This window comes from Cryptomeria japonica, chromosome 6 (genome assembly GCF_030272615.1).
Source record: "Cryptomeria japonica chromosome 6, Sugi_1.0, whole genome shotgun sequence".
NCBI classification, from domain to species: domain Eukaryota; kingdom Viridiplantae; phylum Streptophyta; class Pinopsida; order Cupressales; family Cupressaceae; genus Cryptomeria; species Cryptomeria japonica.
The window spans coordinates 163,702,307-163,709,982 of record NC_081410.1 but is presented as its reverse complement, the minus strand read 5'-3'; positions in this window follow the sequence as shown (position 1 = coordinate 163,709,982).

Here is a 7,676-nt window from a genome sequence, read left to right as displayed (position 1 = left end):
TTAATGAAGAAAGCTTAAGATAATGCAAGTGAAAATTGTATTTAAATCTATGGATTCGGTCACCTTGGTTGCAAACGAGGTATTTCCAACATGCTCATAGGGTCAAGTTGTGCAAGTAGGATCAACGCACATATATGTTTGCTCCACTTCACAAACATATCTGTACAGAGATAAGAATATTTGTTTTAGAATGAGTTACTCTATCTTGTTTCATCTTCGATTTTCTTCTTAGAAAAGATTGACAAATTATCTATTCTTATTAGATGGGATTATGCAAAAAGAAAGAAAATAGTAAACTTGAAGCTAAGAGTCAATTTAGTGACGATACTTATAAGAAGCACTTTTTAATCTTTATACAAATGGTGCATTAGCAATGTGAATTTCATAGTTAACCATATAGTAATGTAGTGCAACAATTTATTAAATAAAATGAGAAGATTGTAGGAGAGACAATGAAATCAAGCTTGTCACTACTTGTAAGATGTGTGCCATTCATGTATGTAGTTATATCTTTGGTTGTTGTGTATGGCCTCCACCTCTCCTATCATATCACTAAAATATGTCCATGTAAGTCCTTGAGTTGATGGGTAGTAGTGTAGTGTGATCATAATGAATATTAAAAGAAATTAGCCACAATGTTGTGTATACATCTTGATATTCAAGTGTTTTACCAAATGGAGACGAAACAAAATCTGAAATCTTCTTACACAAGATTATTAGACTTGACTTATCTTGTGAATCTCAATCAAGTACTCATATTTTGTTGTAAGGAAACTTAGTTTTGAAGGTGAAATAAAGTAGAATTTCGTTGTTCTAGAGTATTGGATCCTTATCCTTATCAAGCAAATGAGTTCAAGAAAACCTATCCCATGATCACTTAAAGATTAAATAATAATTTTTGTTGAAGTAAATTTTAGGAGGAAACATTAGCTCTATTCTAAGAATTTGAAAATGATAAGGACAGATATCTAAAGATAAAGTTAACACGACGGAATAGATAAGAGCTCAACTAGAAATAAATTGATTAAAGTTATTTATTAGGGAACCTTATCATTATTTTTCTTGGTCAACTAGCAAGTGTTTAGTCTCTTTCCTAATCTCTTTTCAAACAATTAGTAATTAAATAATAATAATAATAATAATAAAGTGGTTATTTGAAGCTTATTGTTGACTAGTTTTCCCTTCAAGCAAGTATTAAATTCATTTCCAAAGTATTATTATTTTATAATTTGATTTCCTTTCAAGTATTAGGATCCATATTTAAGTGGGGTTATCATTTGTAGAAAATAATTAAAGATATAATTAATGCTACTTCAAATGGAAGAATTAGTCGTGGTTATTCTCAAGCTTATAACTAAATAGCTTTTCCCTTCAACAAGTAAATGTTAAATTATTTTCCAAAGTCTTTCTATTTAATCATTTAATTTTCTTTCAAGCAATTTAGTACCTTTCGAGTAATAGGATTCATACTTAAAGTGTAATGGTCATTTTTATAAGCTATCAAAAAAAAGAAGATAAATTTTAAATGAATTTACATCCACTCAGTTAAACCTTAGAAAACCCCATCGGGGTTGGTTGTGTGTGACATTTTAGAATTTATTTATCTTGATGGATTTTGGCGGATGATAATGGGTTAAGGGTGACATATTTAATAGGAAATAGGACCTGGTTGTTTTAGGCCACAAGCATGAGGCCACTTTGAGCCTTTTTGCTATAGAGCTACCATTGTGGGTAGCAACTGTAGAGAAACTGTTTGGGATATTGACCGTAGAAAGGGTTGCGTACCCACCAAATAGTTTACATTAAACCATAGTTAGAAACCAGAACTACATACTTTACGCCTTGATCTCGTGATGAAACAGATATGTAGGCAGTCTAGGGATAGAGTTGTCCCTTGTACTCAGGCATTCGGGGATGGGGATTAGGATTTGGTTTTGGGTGAGTAGTTGGTCCTCAAAGCTCCTTGATCTTTTAACCACATTGTGCAAATACTAATTGAAATGTTAAAATTAATTCAATGCATACTTAGAAGGATTCCCGTATGGATTTGCTTGACTTCCCGAGGCTTTAGGCCAAATTTTGAGGTGGAACTCAAGCTTGTTTATGTAATTATCTTTATAATCCTAAGGACGACGACCTCGGTACACTCCTAGTAGGGGAGTGTAGTCTTTAGAGAGTGGCTCAAGACCCGGATGGTCTCGATGAGTCTAAAGTCTCTGGCCAGAGCATATCCTATTCTTATGAATAGATGCCTACCCCATTGGGTAGATGCCTATCCCGGATTGGATACATGAAACCTCTTGTCCCATATGGATAGATGCCTAACCCGTATGGTTAGATGTCTAACCCGTATGGTTAGTTGCTCATCCCAGTTGGATGGATGCCTATCTCATTTGGATAGATGTACCTGAGTATGTGATTGAATCAAACACTATTAAGTATAAGTGATTTCAAAAAAATAGATGGAATTTTTGGGTTGAGTGGAGTGGGTTATTACAATATCTGAGCTTATGTGAAGAAGTAGAAGTGTGAGTTTTAGTTTGTGATGAGATTTTATGATCATATCTTCAATGTGGTAGTGCTTTTGAGACAATGAATGAAGTGAGATATTTTTCATGATATTGTTCACTTGAAACTGTGGTTCAATGTCAGTTTCATGATCAATAGATCTTGTTCATTTCAATTCATCATTTCCCTATACTTGTCGAAAGACAATGAGTTCTTTTGGCAATTCATACAATCTTTGTATTTTGCCCTAAGATTGTGCGTCCCAGTAATGCAAGTCCCTTATATCTTGCCCTAAGGTTGTGTTCCTTAGTTTTGCAAGTCCAATCGGGTGCAATGAGCTTCCTTGGCCTTGAGCCTAAAATATTGTATTTAGTTATTCTTATTGTGAATGGGATTCTCACCATGGTTTTTCCACATAAATCTGGTGTTCTTGTGTGTGTGTTGTTCTTTATGGTTTCATGTTTCATGATTGCAGAAGTAAGTTAATTGTGATTTGAAGTTTAAAGGATTATAAATAAATTGTTTTAAGTTTCAGAAATATTCACCCCCCCCTCCTGTTGTGTGTTCAAGATTGCTAACAAAACCTAGAAATTATGTTTCAAGCTAAAAAATATAACATATGATTTGTTTTTAAAAAATTGTGTGGTGATATCTTGAGAGCATTTTTGTAGGATCTACTCGCTATATGAAAAATATAATAGATACCTAGGTGGTTTTTCATGGATATGAACAAAACCTAGAAATTGGTTTTCTATACATTAAGCAAAATTTATGGCCAAATTTTGTCCTTTTTACTTTTTGACAAAATTTGACAAATTGATAGGCAAACTTTATGTCTTTGGTTGCTTTGAATCCAATGGTGATGTCCATTTTTATTTAGGATAAGTCATTTTTCTCTTCAATGGTGTACCTTTAAAAAATGGATAGGAAATCACAAATCTGGTGCTCTAATACCATGTTGGAGTTGAAATCTAACCCCACAACTCCTAGAAATCACCTGCAACCAAAGCACTTAACAAATCTAAGAAGAAAAAGTCATGATTGATGTTATGCAACCTTGAGAGAGAATTGTTCTAAAATAGAATTTGATATTGATATTAAGATGAACATACATATAAAACCCTAGATGAAAACCCTAGGTGAGGATTAAATTAGAGAACATGTGACAAATGTCTTAATCATGTGACTTGGGATAACTTGACCTATAACTAGCTCAATATAATAATAGAAAATCACTCCTAAGTTAAGTTTAAGTGTATTAAAGTAATAAAGGATATAAGTAATTAATGATTGATTTAATTAATCACTAAGGTGGTATTCTAATTACTCCAACAATATACACATACTAATAAAATACATGAGAATGAGTGTAAAGGGATGGTAGGTCCAACTTTTTGACCATTTTTTTAATTTTTTATTGAAAATAACTTACCACTATGTTACTATGTAACGTGGTGTTTGATATTGAATACCCAACAATGAATTTTTCTATAGTTTTTTAATGATTATTGTTTTGTGCAAGCTCTTTACATGTCATGTTCTATTAAATTTGGAAGGAATCGATCATTGGAACTATTCTAAAGTGAAATGGTCATTTTGAAGATGAATAAAAAAGAAGGGTTTTTATTATTGACATGCATTTATACTTCAAAATTTGGTAATCATGAGATCAAAACAACGTAAAAAAGAAACATAGTAAATTCATGACCCCTAAAGAAATTGAAGCAAATAGAGTGAATGAGTTAAAATGATAAAGATATAGAAGAACTATGATTCGAGCAATGAAGAATATTGAAGCATCTAGTTCCATGACTGTTAAAGAGGAGAACATTGAAGATACATGAAGGATGCAATGGATGTAGATGATGCAAATATGAAAGAGGTGAATGCAGAAGATAATACAATTATAGAAACAACTATAAGCATGCCTTCAAATCTACGTTTCTATAATATGGAAAATGTGATTATAAAAAGAAATTTGGATTTTGTTTCAAACCCATATTTTGATGATATTCAAATTGAAAATTTTAAAGAACCTAGATATGTCAATGTTGAGATAAATTCTATTCTTGGAAAACTTATGGAAACAAAACAAAAAATCCCTTGTTTTAGTGAAAATGAAAATATTTTGTGAAAAGTTAAAGTAGCGTTTTGGATAATCTTCTTGGTAATATTTCTTGGAGACAAATACGAACCTATGCAAATAGATTATACAAACAATTTTCCATCAAAAAAAGCTATCATTTTAATGTCAACCCATGATATAATTAATGAAAATGTGGAAAATGAGAAAAGTAATGAAAAAGAGGCATTTTTTGTGAAACCAAAAATAAAATAGATGAATCAATTAAACATGTTATATCTACTGTTGAAAATTCTATTTTAGTCTATTGAGAATAAGAGTTGATCTAAAGATAAGAATGCATAATGAGATATATCGATCGTTATAGTCAATAAAACAAATTTAAACATAAATCCCAAAACCTTGGTAATAGTGGTAAAGACAAGAGAGAGTAAATTGAAAATGGTTCAATCAAGCAATTTTGGAGTTTTAGTGGTTGACTCCCAAGGTCTAACATGAAATTGAATGATGAAATTAAATCTTTGGCTGAAAAATATTGGCATGATAATACAAGGGCATCATCTAATGCTAGAGATTTTTTAAATTAAGAGCGGGGTCCAAAATTCGTGATCCTCATCCAAAAATCCTATTAGAGATGACTCAAACTGAACTTTATAGAAAAAAATTAGACGAATTTATTACATAAGTCAAAGATCATTTGAGAAATGTAAACCTTAGTATGTTGTTAAAATCATGTTCAATTTTATTATAATTATGTTGTATTTCGATATACATGTTGTACTTTGCATACTAATGAAATTATGTAGGAATGTAGTATTAATATGTCACACTAAACAATCAAGGAGTTTATAGAAATTTTGTTTTGTGAAACATCTAATGGGCAATTATTTTATTTAAGTGCATATATTTCTAGACAATCCAATAGATGTGGCAACCTTTCATTATTAGGAGAATGTATGAATAAAAGCATTTCACATGATTTTGGACAACAATTAGTGGATGTGAAAAGATTCAAGAAAATAATTAGGGGATGTTCAATTGAAAGCACTGATATGTTACCTAAGGAATGAGTCGGAAAGAGGGGAATTGTACCAAGCATATCAAGAGAGGTAAAAGGCACATCCTTTGCAAATTAGAGACAAGTCAAATTAAACCTAAGAAAATTGTGATTGAATGATCAACAATGCAAAGGTGGTTGTAAAGACAACTGAGTGTAGAGAGTATTACTATAACAAGTTTAGAACTTTCATGGTTGAATTAGGTAAAGGAATGATAATGTTACATTGCTAAAACAGATGGGTAGATTTGACCCCAAAGCATAATAGGAGGGAGGGAAACTCCCTTTATAACTACATTGCCTTAAATTTAAGAGAAAACGGATACATCAGAGCCTCAATTGACATCAAAGAATTTTGGATTCCACTTATGTTCCATCCACCTCTCCTCCTTTACCTAGTTTTGCACTGTATAGAGAGGAGGATGAAAATATTTTGTGAAAATTTAAAGTAATGTTTTGGATAATCTTCTTGGTAATATTTCATGGAGACAAATAAGAACCTACGCAAATAGATTATACAAACAATTTTTTATCAAAAAAATCTATCATTTTAATGTCAACCCATGATATAATTAATGAAAATGTGGAAAATGAGAAAAGTAATGAAAAAGAGGCATTTTTGTGAAACCAAAAATAAAAGAGATGAATCAATTAAACATGTTATATTGACTGGTAAAAATTCGATTGAGTATATTGAAAAAATGAGTTGATCTAAAGATAAGAATGCATAATGAGATATATCAACCATTATAGTCAATAAAACAAAATTGGATAAAAGAGTGTTAAAAAATATTAGTGGAATTTTAAACATAAATCCCAAAACCTTGGTAATAGCGGTAAAGAGAAGAGAGAGTATTGAAAATGGTTCAATCAAGCAATGTTGGAGTTTTAGTGGTTGACTCCCAAGGTCTAACATGAAATTGAATGATGGAATTAAATCTTTGGCTGAAAAATATTGGCATGATAATACAAGGGCATCATCTAATGCTAGAGATTTTTTAAATTAAGAGCAGGGTCCAAAATTCATGATCCTCATCCAAAAATCCTATTAGACATGACTCAAACTAAGTTTATAGAAAAAATTTAGATGATTTTATTACATAAGTCAAAGATCATTTGAGAAATGTAAACCTTAGTATGTGAAAATTATTAAGGAATGAATCTCTTATTGTTGTAAAAATCATGTTCAATTTTATTATAATTATGATGTATTTCAATATACATGTTGTACTTTGCATACTAATGAAATTATGTAGGAATGTAGTATTAATATGCCACACTAAACAATCAAGGATTTTATAGCAAGTTTGTTTTGTGAAACATCTAATGGGCAATTATTTTATTTAAGTGCATATATTTCTAGACAATCCAATAGATGTGGCAACCTTTCATTATTAGGAGAAAGTATGAATAAAAGTATTTCACATGATTTTGGACAACAATTAGTGGATGTGAAAAGATTCAAGAAAATAATTAGGGGATGTTCAATTGAAAGTACTGACATGTTACCTAAGGAATGAGTCGGAAAGAGGGGAATTGTACCAAGCATATCAAGAGAGGTAAAAGGAATATCCTTTGCAAATTAGAGACAAGTCAAATGAAACCTGAGAAAATTGTGATTGAATGGGGTCAGTTAATCAACAATGCAAAGGTGGTTGTAAAGACAACTGAGTGTAGAGAGCATTACTATAACAAGTTTATAACTTGCATGGTTGAATTAGGTAAAGGAATGACAATGTTGCACTGCTAAAACAGATGGGTAGATTTGACCCCAAAGCTTAATAGGAGGGAGTGAAACCCCCTTTATAACTACATTGCCTTAAATTTAAGAGAAAACAGGTACATCAAAGGCTCAATTGACACCAAAGAATTTTGGATTCCACTTATGTTCCTTCCACCTCTCCTCTTTTACCTAGTTTTGCATTATAAAGAGAGGAAGATGATAGATGTGACTAAGAAAAGAGAATGGTGGGAGTAGATTACAAAAGACAAAGGACTTAATCTGCAACAAGTTGTAGGTGTTTCTGA